This window comes from Apium graveolens, chromosome 4 (assembly GCF_009905375.1).
Source record: "Apium graveolens cultivar Ventura chromosome 4, ASM990537v1, whole genome shotgun sequence".
Lineage (NCBI taxonomy): Eukaryota > Viridiplantae > Streptophyta > Magnoliopsida > Apiales > Apiaceae > Apium > Apium graveolens.
The window spans coordinates 21,236,055-21,257,330 of NC_133650.1; positions in this window are offsets into that span (position 1 = coordinate 21,236,055).

The following is a 21,276-nucleotide window of genomic DNA, read 5'->3' on the forward strand; positions in this document are numbered from 1 at the left end:
ATCGAATTTAGTCAAAGCAGTGTTTTGTGTGTAGTGGTGTAACGTGGCTGCTGTTGTTAACATCCTAATTACTTAAGATTTAAGTTGTATACTATTAAATTGTGAGATACAGTATTGACAGAGATGTACAAGTTCAAACTTATATACAATAATGGTAGGGTCATATAAGATGCCAATGAATGATTGATATAGATAGTGTACAAGAGTCATCATAATATTAACATATTTATGCATATAGTAAGGGTGACAGAATGTAAGGAGAGAACGGTTAAAATGATCCTTGTACGCGGCAATGCATGATTGATGCGCTGCTCGTTGTCATTCATTGTAATCCCCATCGCCAAGAGAAAAGATTACCAAACCATTTCACACCAAACTTCACCTTTTTAAGGATAATCATGCCTTTATCTTTACTCTATTAAGACATCCCCACCTACAGCTGTTCATATTTTCCGGTTCACAGTTATTATATATATTACCCCCTCCCACCTCCCAAATTAATTGTTCTCTTTCACTTTTACGGCCATTTTAACATTACTTGACCATACATTTTATTTATTTATTTTTTTTAATAAAAATTTAAATCTTAAAATTTTATTTATAAAAAGAAAATTTAAAAAAAAATTAATTTTTTTTATAAAAATAGTATAGTTTTTATATTTTTTAAAATAATTACACCCACTACTTCTCTCCATTATACTTATTTTATACATATAATATTAATCGATCCCATAATTTTACTCATTTTTTTAACTTTTCTCCACTACTTCTTAAATTTATAAACATTTGGGAGGTACGGAAACAGTACATCAGATAAACCGTGAATAAACAGAGGGATTAGCACAATAATGGGCTCCACACGCTAATACAGACTGCCAATGAATCGAAATTTAATAATTAGTTCGTTAGAAATCTGTAAATTACAAGCGAATTTCTTTGTAAAATAACATGCTTCCCGCTTTATCAGACGCGGACTTTACAAAATTAGCCATTCCACTAATAAAATACAACTGTCAATCTTTTTTCTGTAACAAACGACTTTATCATATCCCCATCTTATATATACTACAATGCGAATCATTTTACTAATATCAAATTACGCTGCAAGTCTTTGAAAACAAAAACTTGTTACTGCTATACTTGTTGAGTTGATAATATGGGGAACTACGTTTCATGCACATTATCTAGCCCTCTAAGAGGCAAGAAGCAATCAAGAGCAACCAAAGTCATTTTCCCAACAGGCGAAATTCGACAATTTTACGATCCCGTTAAGGCTGCTGAACTCATGTTAGAATGTCCGAATTCTTTTCTCGTAAACTCGAACGCTCTTCAAATAGGGCGGAGATTCTCCGCCCTGAATGCTGATGAAGACCTCGAGGTGGCGACCGTGTATGTACTCTTTCCAATGATGAGACTTAATTCTGTTGTTACATCAGCTGATATGGCTACATTGTTTCTCACTGCAAAGCGCGTTTCAATTGGAAATGCTAGGATTTTGCCCGAGATTTCGATGCCAACGGTTGAACATAGCAGTGAAGAAGCTTTGCCGAAGCTGAATTTCGATGATATAGAAGATTTTTCGGTACCAGAGTACAGCCAAAGATTGTCTTTGTGCAGGTCTAAGAAGCCTGTATTGGAAACAATAGCAGAAGAAGAACCGGTTGGTTTGAGATAAACAATAAATCTAACCGGTCTGAAGTCTGAACATATCCAGTAAACCTACTCGGAAGCTGGTTCAAAACTATTTTCATATTACAATTATTATTTTTTTATTTTTCTCTTCTTAATTTTTTGCAAAGGAGAAATTATAAAATGTAAATGCAATTTTTTTCCTCCGAAAGAGGAGTATTATTCAATACAGATTGTTGACGTGTTTGTGCATTCATTAGTTATCAATTTACATATTTTTTTTAATTAGACTTGTATTCCTTACCATTGAATATATGTTCAAATTCGGGATGAGCGAGAAGAAATCGAATCGAGCTGAGTTTAACACTGTCAGCTCGAACCGAGCTGAGTTTAACACTGTCAGCTCGAACTCGATTAAAAATGTTCGAGTTCAAACTCGAATTCGACCGAATCATAAATTTCAAACTCGAATTTGACTGAATCTTAAATTTCAAACTCGAAACTCGACTTGTAATAATTTCGATAATTTCGAGTTCAGATTGAAAACTCAAATCGAATTTACCAAAGATTGACAAAAACTCGAAATATGATTGGTCCGGATCGAGTTTGATTCGATTAAAATATATATAATAATGAATATTTATATAAAAATATATTTATTTTAAAAAAATTAAACATAGAAAAGACTCGATACGGCTCCCGAATCTTATAACTCGAGTAATTTGAAGCACAAACTCGACTCGGTAAAGAATTCGAATACCTCGAGTTAAAGCTTGACTCGATTATTACCGAATCAAATTCAAATTATTTTACAAGCCAAATTCGAATAGCTCACGAAAAATTTGACTAATTTAGTCTGTGTACTTTCTTAACCCACCTGTACATGTCTAGGCAGAAGTCTGTTAGAGCATACGCTTTTTAAGAGGTCGTTTGGTTCAAGATGTAATATAGGTTGGAATCGGGAATTAGGTTAGTGGTATGGGGATGAGTTATAATATCTGATATTATGTGTTTGATTGAGTGTTGTAATAAATACTTTTAATTTAAAATATGTTAAGTCAATAATTTTAATTTTATTTAATAATTTTAATTTTATTTAATATATTAATTTTATTATTATTTTAATATATTTTAGGTTCATAGATTTCTTTTAGTACTAAATATTTATATTTAATTGCTTCAAAAAAAATTAAAATAGTGAAATACAAATTGATACCCATACCGCTACCCCATACGCAAGTTCCTAGCTGGGTCTGAAAAACTCATAACTTAGAGGTTTGAGGAACTGGTATGAAATTATATTTTTCTGAACCAAACGCGAGATATAAGGTTGGAATGGCTGAAGTTCATACCGAATTCCAGAATGTGACGAACCAAACGACCCCTAAAATATTAACAACTAGCAACCATATCAATGTATATCTTCTACAGCCCTATTGGTTTCATATAATTGTAAGAGTGAAGATAAAATTTTGTATATGATGTGTCACATACTTAATATTAATAAATTAATAGAGAAATTTAATATGAAACAATTCATTGTCTATTTAAAAAAAGACTAATTTCATGACACGCGGTTCATTTACTTGAACTTAAAAATCATTTTCTTCATTATTCTTTTGTAAAGAAACTTGAGATATTTCGTGCATTCGGCCTATTCATTCTGTTACTGCTTAACGAGTAACAAAGTTAATGTATTTTACCAAATGACTTTCCAGGACATTCTCGTAAACACCTTGTAAACTTAACTTTTTCTTTATGAAACCCGAAAATTAGCAAGATAATTTAAAAAGTATATGTGTGGAGTTTAAAAGATAAACATAGAGAATTTGTAATGTTGGCTATGAGCTCAATAAGACCCACCGAACGAATGCCCATTTGACAATTATGCTATTGGGTCGAAGGTCCACCATGCCCATGAGCCGCAGGCCCACGGAGTGCCACAGGCTAAGGCCCATCTCTCCTCTCAACCGTTGGAAACAGAAGAGGCATAACGCCCCCTTTTCACTCCTCCATTAACAATGAGTAACGGAAGAACATTAGTGGTAAAATTGGGTATAAAAAAACCCCTGGAAATTAAGAAATAATCATAACATTCTCATTCTCTCAAACACTCTACTTCTCTTGTATTTCTTTACCCACTTTACAACTAGATTCTTATTCTCACATCGGAGGTGAATCGGGGGAACAATCCCTCGCATTCTCTTCCCTTTCAGGTCACAGCCGAAGGCAGCTTCACGGAGACCGAAGCCTGTTCATCAATTCGAAGGAATCTGGGGGTAACATTTGGCGCCGTCTGTGGGAAATACGAGAATCACAGGATGAGATATCGAGACAATGACGAACACTCATGAGGGTGGACGCCGATGGAGTCATCAAGTTAACCCCCGAGGAAGAAGCCTTGCTCCTGAAGATCCGAGCGGAAAAACTAGCTTCGGAGAAGGGCAAGGCCAAAGATGACCAAGCAAAGAAGGAGGCGGAGGCCCGCGCAAAGCGAAGAGAGGCTGATGCGTTACGACTGAAAGCCTTATAGCTCCAGAGAGAAGAGATTGAGCTACAAAAAAGAGCATTGCGTGAGGCACAGACCGAGCTAGAAAGAACGACTAAGCACAGGAAAGACCGTAGGGTGCATGACGAAGAAGATGAGTCTGACTCTGATTCGCATCCCCGAAGAAAGAGGACGAAGCAACCCTTTTCATCTGATTCGGACGAAGAACCCGACAGGTCTCGAATCAGGATTACTCGCCTAAAAAAGTCCATGTTCGGTGACAGAAGAAATTGAACAGTATCGACCCCCGCCCGGCGAGGAGAGGCAGTTCCTCAAGATGAGTGAGTTTAACGGAAAGGGAGACCCCGAGGACCATTGCGAAAAAAACGAGTTGTTGATGATTGGAATGGGGCATAATGATATCATGCTCTGCCAAAATGTTCAAGACCTATCTGAAGGGATCAGCCTCGATGTAGTACAAGTCCCTCAAACCCAGGTCCATCGGGTCGTATGAACACCTGAAAAGAAGTTCCTGAAGTACTACTCACACTTATGTCAGAAGGCGAAGGACACCGAAGCCCTGGTCCACTGCACACAGAAGGCGAATGAAGAGTTGGGGGATTATTTGGCTCGGTTTAAGGAGGAAGCTGGAATGGTCACTAATCTGGACAAGGTCAAAACAATGGGCTTCTTGACGGCGGGGCTAGACCCCTACAAAGGTAAAAAGCTTCGCTCTTCTCTTTACGATTTTCCCCCCAAGTCCCTAAATGATATATATGTGAGGGGTGAGAACATTCACCGAAAAATGGAAAGTATCGGGGTATATAAGGATTCCCGAAGGGATAACTGATCGAAGCGAGCCGACAGATACGAAAGCTCGAGATCTGGTTCCGACCGAAGGGATAGTAGGAAAGAAGGGAGAAAGGAGACGGATCGTGGGGCCGAACGACGCCGAGATAGAAATTCGGCCGTATTCACCCCTCTGAATGCGCCAATCTCCAAGATTCTCCATGAGATCAAGGGCAAGCCTGGGTTCGTTTGGCCTGCCAAGATGAAGGTCCCAAATCACAAGAAGAACCCTGACAAATACTGCGACTATCATAGGGACAAAGGGCATAATACTGATGAATGTTGCCATCTCAAAAAGCTGATTGAGCGAATGATCAAAGAAGGCGAACTTAACCAGTTCGTCCGAGATCCGAGGGACAGACTGGGACCGAAGGATAACCAAGAAGAAGCAGAAGCTGAAGAGCCAGAGCGAAGAGATAGGATAAGGGGCAAAGTAAAAACTATATCTGGAGGCAGTATCCTAGACAAGGATAGCAAGACAACGAAGAAAAAATATGCCCGTCCAGTATACAATCTCTATCAGTTCGGCCAGGCGAAGCCCCACATGCCAATGACTTTCAACACGGAGGATTATGAGGATGTCATTCGCCCACATGAAGACCCCCTTATCATTAACCTTGTCATTGGTCAGAATAAAATTTGGAAGGTGATGGTGGACACTGGAAGTTCAGCCAACATACTGTTCCACAAGACCTACTGCAAGATGAAACCAGTTAGAGCCCTGTAACGAAACCCCTCTTTACGCCTTCGGAGGACACCCCATCCAGTTTGTGGGTACAATCACTTTTCCCGTCCTACTGGGTAAATTACCGTATACCGTGGAAAAGCCTGTGAAGTTTTACGTGTTTCGGATTGAGTGTCCATACAATGCCATTTTCGGAAGACCATTCCTATCAACCTTTGAAGCAGTGGAGTCTATACCTCACCTCAAACTCAAGTTTCCAACCGAGAAAGGGGTAGGAGAAATGAGGGGCGATCAAAAAACTGCCCGAATTATAATGTTGGAAGACCTGGAGAAAGATCATGACTATGAGAAGCCGGACGAAACCAGAAAGAGAAAAAAGGCCGAAGCAGAGCTCAGTGGAAGCAGAGAAACATTGAATATTGAGTTGGAAAAGTTTGGGGCAGATCTTTCAAGTCCGATCATCGAACCCGCGGCGGAAACCGAAGAAGTAGAGCTATACACAGGCCATTCGGGAAAAATGGTTCGGATTGGGAAGAATATGGAATCGGGTCTAAAGGAAAAGGTAATTGTTGTGATTCGGCAGTACCATGATGTGTTCACCTGGGGGCGGAAGACATGCCTGGTTTAGATCCCAAGACGGCTAAGAACTGCTTGAATGTGCAGCCCGAGGCTAAACCAGTGAAATAGAAGAAGAGGACATTTGCAATTGAACGATAGAAGGTAATAGAGGCCGAAGTAGAAAAACTGTTAGAGGCCAAGTTCATAGAGGAAATTGAATGCACAGACTGGTTAGGCAACGTGGTGGTTGTCAAAAAATTAAATGAGAAGTGGAGGATGTGTGTGGACTACATGGACCTTAACAAGGCATGTCTGAAGGACCACTACCCCCTGCCTAGCATCGATCAACTGATAGACACAACGGCTGGTTACCAGGTACTTAGTTTTCTTGATGCTTTTTCTGGCTATCATCAAATTACCATGAATGATAAGGATGTGCCCAAGACAGCGTTCATAACTCCGAAGGGGACTTATGCTTATATTAAAATGTCCTTCAGACTAAAAAATGCTGGAGCCACATTCTAACGAATGGTGAACAAAGTATTTAAAGAACAGATCGGTCAGAATATGGAAGCATATGTGGACGACATGATTGTAAAGTCATTGTTCCAAGACCATGCTGAAGATCTGAAGGAGTGCTTCGAGACACTCCGAAGAAATAGCATGAGGATCAATCCGAACAAATGCACCTTCGGAGTATCCAGCGGCAAATTCCTGGGCTATATAGTTAGCGCCCGTGGGATAGAGGTGAACCCTGAGAAGATCAAAGTAGTCATTAACATGGAAGCCCCTAGATGCATCAGAGACATCCAAAAGCTGACCGGTCGGCTCACTTCCCTTCGGCGTTTCATCTCCAGATCGGTCGAGAAGGCGCTTTCTTTCTTCACCGTACTTAAGTGGTCAAAAAGTTTTGAGTGGGGGCTTGAATGTCAAAAGGCGTTCGAAGATGTGAAAGAATACCTCACTAAAGCACCACTCTTAATGAGGCCCGATCCGAAGGAAATTTTCAGCTTTAACTGGCCGTGTCCGACAGAACGGTAGGGGCAGTTCTTGTGAAAAATCATGAAGGCAATCAACATCATGTGTTCTATGTGTCTCATGTTCTAAAGGATGCAGAAACAAGATATCCCAATGCTGAAAAATTCTTATATGGGCTGGTTATGGCCTCCCAAAAATTGCGACATTACTTCCAAAGCCGAACGATTCAAGTTGTCACCAGTCAACCTCTGAAGAAGATTTTGACAAGGTCCGAAGCCTCGGGAAGAGTGGTAGCCCGGTCCATCAAACTTGGGGAGTTTGATCTTGAATACATCCCCAGGATGGCGATTAAGGCTCAAGCCTTGGTTGACTTCATGGTCGAATGCACGTTTTCAGGGCTATAGGATCTCACCCCAGAAAAACAGCTCATTCGGGCTCTTGGGAAATGGAAACTCTTTGTAGACGGATCAGTCACAAGGAAAAAATATGGGGCCGACTTAATACTTTCCAGCCCCGAAGGGTTTGAGATATGCCAGACTATAAGATTTGACTTTCCCCTCACCAATAATGAAGCAGAGTACGAAGCACTCCTTGCAGGAATGGAGTTAGCCCGAAGCCTTGAGGCGAAGCACCTGCGGGCCTTTAGCGATTCCATGCTGGTAGTAAAGCACTTCTTAGGAGAATACGAGCAAAGGGATCCCCGGACGAAGGCTTATGCCACCAAGGTAAAAGATGCTTGTCTTTTTAAACTTTTAAGCTAAGTCAAATTGGCAGGGAGAACAATGGATGGGCAGATGCCCTCTCCAGGCTAGCTTCGGCTGTCAGCCAGCCCCTCCTCAGATGCTTGAATGCTGAAGAACAACACCAAGCTCTTGAAGCAATCCACGAAGGAATTTGCGGAGAACATTTGACCGGTCGGTCCCTCGCCTTAAAAATCCTTTGTCAAGGGTTCTTTTGGCCAACTTTGAAAGCCGATTCCAGTGAATATGCCAAGAAGTGCGTACGAAGCAACCCCCTGAAGAGATGAATTCTGTCCTCATCCCTATCCCCTTCGCCATGTGGGCTGTTGACATAGTTGGAATTCTCCTACCAGCACAAAACAAGCAAAATACTGCATAATTGCCATCGACTATATGACCAAGTGGGTCGAAGCCCGACCATTGTCGGCTATAACCGAGAAAGCAACTAAGAAATTCTTCCTAGAGCAGATTATTCTCCGATTTGGGATTCCGAAGATTTGCATCTCTGATAATGGAACTCAGTTTGTTGGAAACAAGTTCCGAAAGTTTCTACACCACTTCGGGATCGAACAGAGATTCAGCTCAGTCGCCCATCCACAAGGGAATGGGGCAATCGAAGCAGCGAACAAAATAATCTTTCAAGGAATAAAGAAGAGACTGGGCGAAGCTAAGGGAAGGTGATCTGAAGAGCTACCTTGGATCTTGTGGGCTTACCAAATGACCCGTAGGTCTTCAACAGGGGAAACTCCTTTCATGATGGCTTATGGGACAGAAGCCCTGATTCCAGTTGAAATTGGCCTGGAATCATACAGAATCGAGGTCTATAATATGGAGGCCAATAACTTCGGACTAAGGGTGAATGTGGACCTCTTAGAAGAAGAAAGGAAGGCTGCCCACCAGAGGAACATGAAATATCTGCTACAGGCAGCCCAACATTATGACTCCAGCATCAAGAAGAGATTGTTCGGAGTAGGAGACCTAGTCCTAAGAGAGCTGACTGCATCCATGCCAGCAAAATAAGGGAAGCTCCAGCCGAATTGGGAAGGACCATACAAAGTGATCGAATTTGTTCGTCCGGGAATATACAAACTAGAAACACTAACCGGCGAAGCAATCAAAAACACTTGAAACGCCAGTCATCTTCGGAAATTTTATCAGTAAGAAATTTTCTTTATTGTTACTTTGTACTTTCCCTTTGAGCTTTATATGAAAAGTGTAAAAGTTTAATGATGAATAAAAACACACTTCTTTTTCATATTTCTTTTAATAAATTCAAACTGAGTGGCCGGAGCAGTATTATCTGGGAGCGATCCCGAAGAAGATAAACCCTTCGGCCAACACGTTTGGTTTAACATAAAGGGTGAATGGATTAAAATCTAGGGGAAATCTTTTAAAAGTCAAATTCCTCCACTCCACTACTATTATCTAACTTATAATGAACACACGGCAAGGAGGAATGAAGAATCTTTAGGGGAAATCCTTACGAAAGACTTACTCCTTCGACCTTCCCTTATAATTCAAATAAAAACAATACTACCGAAGTACGAAGCTGACCCTGTCTAGGGGCGATCCCAAAGAAGACATGATCCTTCGTCCACAAATCATGCATATATTTTGTACAACTGAATAACGATGAAGGTCTTTTTTAGGGGCGATCCCGAAGAAGACAAGCCCATCCTCTTACTCGCTTAATATTTCTTTTACTTTTTCCAATGTTGACCGAAGGAACGAAGAAACACTGGTCAAGGGGCAATCTGAAGACCAGCATCCTTGTTCCTTCACCCAGCGGAAGCCCCTAATAGTGTCAACAGCTCGAGTTTCTCTTCGAACTTAGACCTCAGCCTTTAACACTTGGGGCCGAAGAAGGATATAAGAAGTAGCAAGGCCATGAGTAAAAATCCTAAAAATCGCTAAGGCAAAAGATTAAGCCGAAAATGCAATAACAAAATTAATATTGCTAAATATTACTAAGGCAAAAGACTAAGCTGAAGATACAATAAATTGCATCTTCCTGGCTTAATATTTCTTTTACTTTTTACAAGTACCAAAGGAACGAAGGAACGAAGAAACGCTGGTCAAAGGGCAATCTGAAGACGACCATCATTCTTGTTCCTACGCCCAGCGGAAGCCCCTAGTAGTGTCAACAGCCCGAGTTTCTCTTCGAACTTAGACCTCGGCCTCTAACACTTGGGGCCGAAGAAGGATATAAGAAGTAACAAGGCCATGAGTAAAAATCCTAAAAATCTCTAAGGCAAAAGATTAAGCCGAAGATGCGATAATAAAATTAACATTGCTAAATATTTTTAAGGCAAAAGATTAAGCCGAAGATGCAATAAAATGTAGAAATTTGCTAAGATGCAATAAAAACAGTGCTGACAAAAGATGAAAGATGAATTAAAATATAAAAGCCCGAAGGCTAGTTAAATTACAAAAGCTCGAAGGTAGGAGTATAAATTACAAAAAAAATTACAAGTAAAAAAGATGAATGCATGAAGCGGCTGTAAGAGTTGGGTATGACCATGGAAACACCAACAGCAAAATTCGCCACAAGATCATCTTCAGTCATATAAAGCACCTCGGGGCTGAAAGCTTAAGACTGAATGTCTTCATCCGAGAGCTCTTCGTCTTCACCGGAGGAGACATGAGGGGCTTCAACCGCCGGCCGGCCAATGGGATCCTCCAGGCTATCGTCCAGCAACTGATTATAATTCCAGTTAAGGCCATGAGCCTTCTCCAGGACATAATCAGCGCCGAACTGAAGCAGCGCTCCTCCGTCCTCTCCAGCTGTTTCTTCGTCTTCCGAAGCTCCTTTCAGGACTTCTTCCGCTGAATATTTCGGTGGGAAATCCTCATGTTCTCCCTGTCAAGGTCCCCTTCCAGCCTTGTCTTTTCACCCTTCAACACCTTGGCCTGACCATCTAGCACCTCGTTCTGGGTCTTCACCCTTTCGAGTTCCTCCTCCGCCGTCATGGCCCTCCTCTCCAACTCCTTCACCTCGGCCATCCAAGTCTCCATGTCCCTAACTTTTCCTCCACGGCCGCAGCCCAAGGAGCATCCTGCAAAAAATACACAAGGAAAAAGTGTCAAATGAAAGAAGAGAAACCAACAGAAGGATAAAGACGAATAAATGTAAATTAACTACATATTAGGGACAGAAAAGACAGAAGCTCAGTACAAGCTTCGGTTGGAGAGGCCGATGCAAAGGCAGGAAGGTCGGAAGGGAGCTGAAGGTCGTGGCACAGGTCGGAAGCCACCTCTTTTGTTGACCGCCTAGCCGGATAGACAGTATGGTCGGACGTCAAAACACCCCACCCAGGGAGGTACGTCTGAACGACCCCATCACGGCTTCGGGTCCTCTTGGGAAGGGCCCCTTCCCCTATAAACTCCCACTCATCCCCCTTGCCACCCTCCGAAGCAGGCGGGACCCGGCGAAGCGGTGAAACCCTCTCAGACTGGGGCCACTCCTCCGTCTCCTCGGAGGGGTTTAGAGTAGCTTTCTTTCCAGCAGCCTTCTCCTTCGATGCCTCCTCTGCAGCTCTCTTCTCGGCCGCCCTGGACTTTTTTCTCTCAATCAGGGCCTCTCTAGAAGACACTGAAAAACGACCAACAAAAAAAAAGTCAGTCTCAACACATGTTACAGTATACCAAGTAAATAAGGAAGACAAAAGCAATACGATGACGAACGAACAAAGGAATGCAATTATGCAAATGATAAAAGTATAATAAAACCACAAGGGAAAGGAAACAGATGAAGGAAGAGTTTGTTACCCCTACCCCACAAACTCAGGAGCCGGTCCATGTCCCGAAACTCCTCGGGACCGAGCTTGCCCACATTAACATCCACCAAAGCTGCATAGTTGTCCTTCTCTTCGTCCGTCAAGTTCGGCATAAGGAGAAGCGAAGCATTGACATCACGCTACACCGATATGTCGGCCAGCTTAGGCCGACTGAAGAAGCACCAGTGGGTGTGGGTGGTCTTGTTGCTAGAGTTGGTAGCCGTCCATTCCGCTCTGCCAGCCCGACGAGCGATGGTGTAGAAACCCAGGCTCTTCGGATTCTTCCGAAAATCATAGTAATACCAGAATAGCCGAGTACAGGGATGAATTATGGCGTGAAGGAACCTATTCTGGAAACATTTGATGTGAATGAACCCGTTGGGGTCCATCTGTCCCAAGGCAATCCCCATCTGGATGAAGAGATGCCTCAGAATCTTCAACACCGATACTCTGAAGCCACATTTGAACGCCGCTTCAAAAACCCCGACCGCACAGTCGCCGTATCCCTTCGGCACTCATGGGGTATCGTAAATCCGTTCGTTCTCCTTGGCAGCATAAATCCAGAAGAAGCCCCGGGGAACGAAGAAGTCAGAATACATATGATCTACCCGCTCCTTCGACAATTCCGGTCGGTTGTTCGCCACCGGGTAGTTCTCCACGGAACCGTAGAGATCTCCCCCCGTCCTCTCTGGACGGATAGAAGATGTCTCAACCAAACTGTTTGACCTCGGGTCCCAAGTCTCAGCCGTAGGATTCGCTCGGTCCATGTCCCTGTATTCGGAAATAGAGAACAATAATCCATGTACTCGGATTAAACCAAAAAGAAAAATAAAAGGGACGAAGAACCGAGTCCATGTCCTAGAACTGAGCGAACAAAGAAGGTGCCTGGAGTCGGCTCCCGAAGGATGTTCTAACAGACAAGTTTCCTGAAGGAAGTTCTTGCGCCGAGAGTCCCTTCGCCTTCCATCTTTAAACTTCAGAAAAAACACCTACACCCTGGGTCGGCTCCCGAAGGATGTTCTACAGCCAAGAACCCCCAGAAGAGAGTTCTTGACTAAAGAACACCTCGCATGCCATCTTTAAACCCGTTGGGCGCCCCTAAAACAAACAAAACCCCATAAAACTCCTATTAACTACCCAGAAAACATCCCATAAACCAAAAAACAACCTCAAAACACATACAAAGCCCAGGAAAGAGCCTTTGGACTTACATGCAAAAACAACAAAACTGTTAAACTTGCATGGAAATGTAAAATGCACAAAAATGGAAAAAGAGACTTACTGATTTGAAAATGTTGTTTGACTGAGATGGGATGATCTGGGAATGTGGAGTGGTTGATGCCCGTGATTGGAGAACTCGACAAGAATTGTTGTTGTTTGTGTTTGGAAGCCAGAAAATGATAAAGGCAAAATGAAATACACTGTGACTCTTATATAGGCACCCAAAAATGAGTTTAGGTGCCAAAAGGGGCGACGTTTGGGGAGCTTTGAAATGGACATCCCAGATTGAAACGGTTAAGATTCAACGGCTTAGATTGAGCCATGAAACGACGTGCCAACAGCTGTCACATTAATGCACCCACAAGCTTCCACAAACTTGCCACGTGCACGAACGAAGATCGAGGCAAAACTGGAGCAGTCGCCCTAGGGTTTCTTCACCCCAATATAGACCAAAACGGATGCCCATCGGCCCGACCGAAGGCCCGGAAAAAGACAGGGACATGTTGAATATGAGCCCAATAAGGCCCACCGAATGAAGGTCCATTTGAACATTATGCTACTGGGCCAAAGGTCCACCAGGCCCATGATCCGAAGGCCCACGGAGTGCCACAGGCTAAGGCCCATCTATCCCCCAACTGTTGGAAATAGAAGAGGCATAACGCCCCCTTTTCACTCCTCCATTAACAATTAGTAACGGAAGAACATTAATAGTAAAATTGGGTATAAAACCCCTTGGAAAGTAAGAAATAAATATAACATTCTCATTCTCTCAAACACTCTACTTTTCTTGTATTTCTTTACCCATTTTATAACCAGATTCTTATTCTCACACTGGAGGTGAATCGGGGGAACAATCCCTCGCATTCTCTTCCCTTTCAGGTCACAGCCGAAGGCAACTTTACGGAGGTCAAAGCCTGTTCATCAATACAAAGGAATCTGGGCGTAACATGTAGTTTAAGAAAATAAGATGAGTGAGTAACATGATCAGAGAAGTTAGTTAGTTGAGAAGGGAGTAAAATATCAGACCGTATATACTTGCGGTGTAACTTTAAAGGTTATAGTATGGGTTAATTTTGTAAAGTAATTGAATGAAGAGTTAGACAGAATGGTCGATATTGTCTACTTTCCTTCAAACGTGGTTGTAGAAGCTCATACGTCCTCACAGATATTCGACATTATGTCACAAAGTGTTGATTATGTGATGGTAAGTAAAAAATAAATTATAACACTAATTAATTGTCATATTTACCAGCCATCATTTTTCCCCTACACAATAATGACAATTGAAATATTTCCTATTTTTTTAACAGATGCTTGATTTTTTCAAGGATGACAAGGTTACTGAAGATATTTTGGAGTTAAAATCGAGGATAAATAACTGCATCTGTACAAGTGAGAATGATATATATTTTGGTGGGTTTTTGAGGCATTAAACGCAACGGAAATAATATTTTAAAATCATAAAAATCAGAAAAATCGAAACTCATCGCAGGATCCATGCGAAAGACAATATTTAATTCGTGGTTAAGATGTTTACCTTGAGAAGTTTTACGATTTTGGTTGTCCAATGGAGGTCCAAGCTTTCAACAATCACCACGTATCCCGTCGCGAAATGATCTACGCCTTGAAGGTATCCACACGAATGATTGAACGGAGGATGAGCCTGTACTGGTACTCGTAAATCAGAAGCTCCCCCCTCTCTCTCTCTTTCTCGCCCCCCCCCCTCTCTCAAGCTGCTAGGGTTTGTGTTTTATCTTATAAAAACGTAAAACTCTAGTTGAGGCTCAATAAAATATTATATAGGCAAGAGAAAAAGACTTCTAACCCTAAACTAATTTAGAATTTTAATAAATCTGAAAATCCTAGTTATTATTAATTGAGTCTTACTTAATCATCTAATAACTCAATTTCGAATTTAAGAGTAAATTCGAATTTCCTATTTATTTAATTAATTAAGTCTTATTTAATTAATACAAATAATTTGAATTACTTACATTTAATTTAAATTTTCGAATTTAAATTAAATAATCCTCTAATCATTCTTTATGTAACCTTTTAGGTTATTACATTGGCAATAATTTTATATCTAATTTGAAATCGTAAACAATGAGCGGCATCTAGTAATATATCATTGCTACTCAATTAATAACAATTAAATCGGTGATCGATTAAATCTTTCATGAATAATGTAGAATATAATTTAATTCCTTTAACCATATATTATAGATTAAACTCAAAGCATGTTATGTGTCATCCTCTTTATGGTTTAATCCAGGTTTCCATCAATGAGTAGACTATTATTTTAAATCAACATTTGAGCATGGCGCCACGCATTTTATAGCCTAGCTCACACAGGAGGCCAATAATATCTCTCTAAAATTAGGAGGGATAAATCCTTTATAAATCATTCATATTTCGCACACAATTTCTAATATACTTGGAGTCCACTTTTATCATTACCTGGTCATAGGTAACTTTTGATTTAATCAAAGTTTATTAATCATCTTATAAAAATATAATGATTTCAAGTCGAAGGATCACTACATCATTATCACTGTGAGAATTACTTATGACACAACAGACATGTAAAATCTCACATTGGGTCTGTCCAACACCATGTATAGTTACATCTTCCTATTTTTTCGACTTTAGTATCACTATACCTATGATCAATGAGATGTGATCATCAATCAACAAACACACTAGTCTTAATGCATTATTATTGTCCCTTAATAATAATACTCGACTAGGGATATTTGGGAATATCGATAAAGTTCACAAAATCTCATTCACGTACTTAGAAATATAGAATGCATATCATATTCCAAGGACATTTATTAATCTAATATTTATATTACAGTAACTAAGACATAATAAATTATAAAAAAATAATCGATAGAACATAAACATTAATAATCCAAATGTCATAAATAAAACATAATAGTGTTGTCTCTAGGGTACAAACTACAAACATTAACATATTTGGCCTCTAGAAACACCAAAAAAAGTGTAAAAGTGGCCAAAAATGTTACCTAAAGTAAAAATTGGGCTATGATTTCACTTTATCAAATTTCGTGGTGTTGGATTTGCTCGTGCTAAAATGGGGGTCTATGGTAATATTTTTTTACCATTTGGTAACATAGTTGTAAATGTAACAATAGAACCCCTATGGTTACACTTTCAGTATCTATGGTTATTAAATAAAGCGTAACCACGGAATCATTGCAACATGCATAACCCTTAGTAACACTACAAAACATGTTACATCAAACTCTTTTACAACGCCATTTTTGCTATTGTAACACAATATTGTAAAATAATTAATTTTTTTGGTAATAGGTATGTAACTTATTGTAACACTTTTTTTAAAAACACTCTTGTATCTACTGTAACACTCTTGCATTTATTGTTATAATTTTCTCTATTTTTTCCAACATTAAAATATCAATTGGTTACACTTGTTAATTTTCAAAATGTAATAAAATCTTAATCAACTTGCAACATTAAGACTTGAATACATATTTGAACTTGGGAACTATTGACAAAAGTACAAGTTCATCACAGCAAGTACAAAGTTCAAGCAACCAAAATAACCAAAGTTCTCAATTCCATCCAAAAGCCACCATTGTATTGGTTGCAGCTAACTGAAATAAGTGAAATATTCTAAAATTTTCTATAAACTAGTTACTGCGTACCATGCATCAATTAGTTCCCAAAAGATTTCGTACGTACTTAAATAAAAACCTATTTATTCTAATTAAGAAACATGTCGATCAAACATTAATGCTGCCATTATCTCCACTAGAGTTGCCATTTCTAGCACTGAGTTGCCAGAGTTGCCATTTCCACTGGAGTTTCCCTTCTCAAAGTTAACCTTCAGTTCTGGATTCTTCTCGGCCAACTTTCTCATCGTCTCCTGAATTTTTCTGTCAAATTTGTTTTCCATCTCTCATTCTAGCTGAGCAAGGATCTTTGTTGTAAGTTGTGCCTCACACTGATCATCATAAATCATGACTGAAGTTGATGCCTTTGCCTTAGCTTCTTTTTTCTTACAAACCCTCCCAACAAGAAAAGACGGGTCGTGCTCCTTGCTGCCATAAACCAGTTTATTCGCAGCTTCAACATTTCCTCCACCTTTGAGAATCTTGTTATTGTCATCTTGTACAAAATATTACGGCCAAGAAGATTAAAAACTCTTTAATATAACCAGCCGACTTTCGTAAATGAAACATAAAATAATCTGACAAATAGCTCCATCACTCGGCTAAAAAATCACCTGCGTAATTTCATATCAATCATATTTCTACTTGAATACCACTTTCACGTGCAGAAAAGTTCACCTTATTATGTATATAAAATTAACATGTTTCTGTTAAAAAATTATATATGGTATGCTTATTAGGTCACATTTTTTAGGAATTCGAGCACAAAACGCAACGAAAATTTCCATAAAAAAAATTGAATATGTATCGCATGATCTATGTATTATGATTGGATAATTATGGAGAATAGGATCATATACCTTAATAAAGCTTTCTGTATGATAGTAATGGAATTCCTGATCTTGATGAATCACAAAAGCCCTCCTTACAAAGATCTGCTCTCCAAAGATATCCACACGAATGTACGGTCATCTAACGATCACCTGATCCGGTACTAGCCGATTAGATTACCTCTTTCTCTCTCTCTCTCTCTCTCTCTCTCTCTCTCTCTCTCTCTCTCTCTCTCTCTCTCTAGCCTCTCTAAAATGTAGAGATGTTGGGGTTTTTCTTTAAAACGAAATATCACCAGTAACTCTAAAACTATACATCATAATGTATATATAGGGGAGAGATAATAAGCCTTAACCCTAACTTAATGGGCTTCTAAAAACAACCCATTCTGATTTCGGTTCTTTATTACTGTTAAATTCTAATTCTAATATATATATATATAATTAATCAAGTCTCACTTAATTAATTTGATAATTAAATTCGATTTAATAATAATAAAATATTTAAATTCATAATTTAAATAACACTTCGTTATAAACGTTCTTTGTGTGTGACCCTTTAGGTTATTATTACGTTGACAATAATTTTATTTTCTAATAATAAAATTATAAACAATGAGTGACATCTAGTAATACATCATTGCTACCCAAGTAATAATAATAATTGGTGATTCAATTAAACCTTTCATGAATAATGTATAATATAATATAATCCCTTTAGCCTTATATTATAGATCAAACTCGAGGCATGCATTGTGTCATCCTCTGTTAACGTTTAATCCTTATTTCCTTGATCAATGAGTTAACTATTAAACAAATCAGTATTTGAGAAAGGCCATGCATTTTATAGTTTTACTCAATCAAGAGGCCAAAATATCACTACTTAATATAGGAGGGCTAAATCTCATCTAGATCATTCATTTTCCTCATTCGATTCATAAAATACCTAATGTCTACTTTTATTATTACTTGGTCAAGGATAACTTTCAATAGTATCGAAGTGTATTAATTCTTGTATAGAAATATGATGACTTCAGGTCCAAGGACCAATACATCATTATCACTGTGAGATTAGCTTATGACACCATAAACATGTAGTATCTCACAACGGGTCAATCCAGCACCATGTATCTAATACATATGCCTGTGTTTTGACTTTAGTATCATCATACCTATGATCAATAAGATGTGATCATCAGTCAACAAACACACTAGTCTCAAAGTATTTATTATCGTCCCTTAACAATAATACTTGACTAGGGACCTTTAAGAATATCAATACTATTCTCATAATCTCATTTCTAAGTCATGTACTTAGAGATATTGATTTCCATATAATATTCCAAGGACATTTATTAATCTAACATTTTATTACAGAATAAGATATAATAAATTTCTAAAGAATAATCCATAGATCATAATTAATAATCCAAATGTCTCATAACATAAACATAATAGTGTTGTCTCTAGGGCCCCACACTAACAAAAATAATAAAAAAGACATTTTAAGCTCCACTTAACTAAATTTAAGCCAAATAAATTTTAACAAAATTCTCATGACTTAGCAAACAACTTCATTTTGTGATACTAAGTTTTTCCAGAAAACGAAAAGAAAAAATAGCCAATTTAGCAATTATACTTAAAACGTAGACTAGAATAATTTTCTCATTAACACTAATTAACATAATAAGAAAATCATGCATATCCGCATTACATCATCAATAAAAACAATTAGTTCAATTGGGAAACATATCCATATGTAACATAAATAATGACAACTATTAAAGCAAATATTGTCATTTACACATAAATAATGACAAATCTTAAAGCAATTATTGACAACATAAAAACACTAAACATTTCGACCAAGCAGATTAGAAACTCTTTAACCATAAAAGTCGATAAGGCAACCCAAATTATAATACAAAAAACTTATGTTCAAACGTAGAAAATAATTGCATAATTAGGCTTGTTTAATTACTTAAATAAAAAGTGAAGGAGAAAAAGTTGAAAGAAAATGAAAGGAAAATACAAAAGACATAAAAGTGCTATAAATCATAAACATGTGAACTCCAATGACATGGAAACGGCTCAGACATTTTTCTATTAAACTGCCCTGAACAATCTACTCGTCAAAAATATAACGGCCTTTTGTTACAAACTCTTTCAACTTTTATTTGTCGGAGAAAGTAATGCAGAATAGAGAGTCGATAAAGCAACCCAAATGACCATAACTATAAAAAACAACAGTTATGACCAGCTAACATGTCATTCATATTTCAAAGCGATTAACCAGAAATTAAGATTTAATTACAATTTTTTCATAACCGCCTCAGTGGGGAACTTGTACTCACGATCGGGATTCCGTTTGTGGGTTTCTATAAAAATATAAGCATCATGATCAACCAGTGGCTCCTCATCAAGATTCTCAGGAATCGCCGCCTCCTTTTCAAGTATCTTGCATAAATAATGTAATAACATACCGGAAATTAGAAAAAGAACACATGTCATAGCATTTTATTGCAAATTTGGTCAAAACTCCTAGGACCAGTAGTATGTGTGTCTTGTACTTTACTTCGTGCTAGTCTGTTTTTTCCGCATTTTCCTACCAACAAGGACATAAAGCGTTTAAAACCATACACATATTGCATTAACAAGGACTGATGTTTAATGTTATTATTACATGTACTTTCTCATCAGCCCAATAATTTAGAAGTATCTTGAAGTCAGCAAGAGGAATTTCCCTGGGCTTATTTTTCGATCTCTCTTCATCTGATGTATAAGCAGTATAATGACTAGCCTTCAAGCGACTTTTATACGTCCTAAACTGATCAGCCATTCTCTCCTAAGAAAATTATGTGATTCTTAAATTAAATTCTTACAAATTAACGTTCCTAAACTAATTCAAAAATACGATAAACAATCCTAAAAAAAAAATATAATTTACCTTGACATACTCCCACACGAGTTCTTTGTTAGGGACTTTAGTCCAACTAACACAAGTTAGTGATACATAATCCCTCACCATTGTCCCTAGAAATTGGTTAAACTTAGATAGTATCTTGTCATCAGTTTATAGAGGTTGGAACTTTTCGTTGATTGTAATCAGTTTTTTCTCCTTTCTATTATGAACATGATTCATTCTTATATTTCCTCTCTTTCTTTTTTCGGATCTTGAGGTGCATCTTTCCAACTAAATAAAATACATAGATTTAATGTACTTGGTGTAAAATTAAAAAAAACATGTAAAAAGGTAAACAGGATAACCGGTAGTTTGTATTTGCACCGCCATTGAATCTTCTCTTATCAGACATCCACTTATGGTTGGGATCAAGGAATTTTCGATGATTCATATAACACACCTTATTTCTATGTTTCAATTACTTCGACAACGTCTCGTAATTATATATATGACATGCTAACTTGTCTTTTGTGCTCCATCCCGACAACATTGCATAGCCAAAAAAGTCACTAATGGTCCACAAGACGCTTGCACGTAATATAAAATTTTGATCCCTCGAAGTATAATAAGTTTACACCCCTACATTCCATAAATCTTTTAATTCCGCAATCAATGGCTGCATGTAGATATCGATATTAGTTTTGGGATTGTTGGGACCGGGTATTATTGTTGAAAGGATTAAATTTTCAGGTTTCATGTTCAACCAGGGAGGGAGGTTGTAGTTAACGATAAAAATAGACCATATATTGTGAGTGGAACTCATCTTACCATATGGATTGAAGCCATCAGAAGCTACACCCAATCTAACATTACAATTTTCTGAAGAAAATTACGGATATGTGGCATCCATCTTCTTTCAGGCTTCCCCATCAGCCGAATATCGTAACTTCTCGTCCTT